Genomic DNA, 2,558 nt, shown 5'->3' with positions numbered 1-2,558 from the left:
TCTTTGAATTCAAGGCAATGTCATAGCTATAGAGTGACTACCGCCAAGTGTCATCTTTGCTAGCAAGTACAATTTCACACATACCACTTAATCCGACTTCTTTGTGGTTCATTAATTCTTTAGTGATTATAGAAAACACACACTTCTGATATATTAAAAAAAACTAGTTTTCTCCTATTGGCTCATCAGTGAGTGCCAATATTTCAGTCTTGGAGCCTCAGTTATTCTAAACCATGTGGTTTTCTAGATAACTAAAGGATTATTACTTTAAGCTCAAATACTTGGTTTTAATCATTTACTATATAAATATTCTAAAACAGAGTGCACTCTTAGGGCCTTTGTAAAATAAGAAATCTGAATGGAAGTTAACCATTTCCCACTGCCTTAGGGTACTGACTATGAATACCAGTTGTAAGTCAATGCCATATAATTTGGGCTCCTGCAGGCCATCAATATGTATATACGGTTATTTGCCCTAGATAGCTTAGAGGTATGTTTTAACAGTTTTCCTACTACATTGTATTTGCTAACAACTATCACTACTTACTTCAGTCAACACCCCAACCTTTAGAAACTCTTCTCACTTTTCATTTTGTCCCTCTAATGTCGGGTGGATTCAGAAATGAGATAAACCACATTTATTACTATCGTAGTTGAAATAAGATAAAGAGGTACTGAATACAGACAAAAGAAATTGTACTATTACTGAGACTCATTAACTTTATCAGACATCACAGCCTCTCTTTGGCCACTTTCAAGTCCTTTTGATTTAATGATGGGTTTCTGACTGTATTCTCCATAAGTGAAATTTCTAGTTCTGTGAAGTATTACTGTATTTTCATTCATCTTGGTATATTTCAAAGATTCGATTCTTTATTGTTTTCTTTTTGTCAATCCACGTAATCCTCTGATCCATTAATGAAAAAATACCAAGAAATTTGATTTTTGTCTATATTGGCAAAATTGCTTATATTTTAAAGCAAAATAATTCTTAAGAGATACTGTTTAGGGGCGCCTGGGTGGCTCAGTGGGTTAGGCTGCTGCCTTCGGCTCGGGTCATGATCTCGGGGTCCTGGGATCGAGCCCCGCGTCGGGCTCTGTGCTCAGCAGGGAGCCTGCTTCCCTCTCTCTCTCTCTGCCTGCCTCTCCGACTACTTGTGATCTCTCTCTGTCAAATAAATAAATAAAATCTTTAAAAAAAAAAAAAAAGAGATACTGTTTAGAAAATGGCTTATGCAATGGTACTGGCATAAAAACAGACACATAGACCAGTGGAACAGAGCAGAGAGCCCAGAGTAGAAAGCCCAGATATGGACCCTCAACTCTATGGTCAAATAATCTTCGACAAAACAGGAAAAAATATACAGTGGAAAAAAGACAGTCTCTTCAATAAATGGTGCTGGGAAAACTGGACAGCTATATGTAGAAGAATGAAACTCGACCATTCTCTTACACCGTACACAAAGATAAACTCAAAATGGATAAAAGACTTCAATGTGAGACAGGAATCCATCAGAATCCTAGAGGAGAACATAGGCAGTAATCTCTTCAATATCAGTCACAGCACTTCTTTCAAGATATGTCTCCAAAAGCAAAGGAAACAAAAGCGAAGATGAACTTTTGGGACTTCATCAAAATCAAAAGCCTCTGCACAGCAAAGGAAACAGTCAAGAAAACAAAGAGGCAACCCACGGAATGGGAGAAAATATTTGCGAATGACAGTACAGACAAAAGGTTGATATCCAGAATCTATAATGAACTCCTCAAACTCAACACACACAAAACAGACAATCATATCAAAAAATGGGCAGAAGATATGGACAGACACTTCTTCAATAAAGACATACAAATGGCTATCAGACACATGAAAAAATGTTCATCATCACTAGTCATCAGGGAGATTCAAATTAAAACTACATTGAGATATCAACTTACACCAGTTAGAATGGCCAAAATTAGCAAGACAGGAAACAACATGTGTTGGAGAGGATGTGGAGAAAGGGGAACCCTCTTCCACTGTTGGTGGGAATGCAAGTTGGTGCAGCCTCTTTGGAGAACAGTGTGGAGATTCCTCAAGAGATTAAAAATAGAACTTCCCTATAACCCTGCAATTGCACTCCTGGGTATTTACCCCAAAGATACAGATGGAGTGAAAAGAAGGGCCATCTGTACCCCAATGTTTATAGCCGCAATGGCCACGGTCGCCAAACTATGGAAAGAACCAAGATGCCCTTCAACAGACGAATGGATAAAGAAGATGTGGTCCATATACACTATGGAGTATTATGCCTCCATCAGAAAGGATAAATACCCAACTTTTGTAGCAACATGGACCGGACTGGAAGAGATTATGCTGAGTGAAATAAATCAAGCAGAGAGAGTCAATTATCATATGGTTTCACTTATTTGTGGAGCATAACAAAAAGCATGGAGGACATGGGGAGTTAGAGAGAAGGGGGTTGGGGTATATTGGAAGGGGAGGTGGATCACGAGAGACTATGGACTCTGAAGAACAATCTGAGGGGTTTGAAGTGGCAGGGGGGTGGGAGGTTGGGGTA

Source organism: Mustela nigripes, chromosome X, assembly GCF_022355385.1.
Source record: "Mustela nigripes isolate SB6536 chromosome X, MUSNIG.SB6536, whole genome shotgun sequence".
In the NCBI taxonomy this organism is placed as follows: domain Eukaryota; kingdom Metazoa; phylum Chordata; class Mammalia; order Carnivora; family Mustelidae; genus Mustela; species Mustela nigripes.
This window is presented reverse-complemented; position numbering follows the sequence as displayed.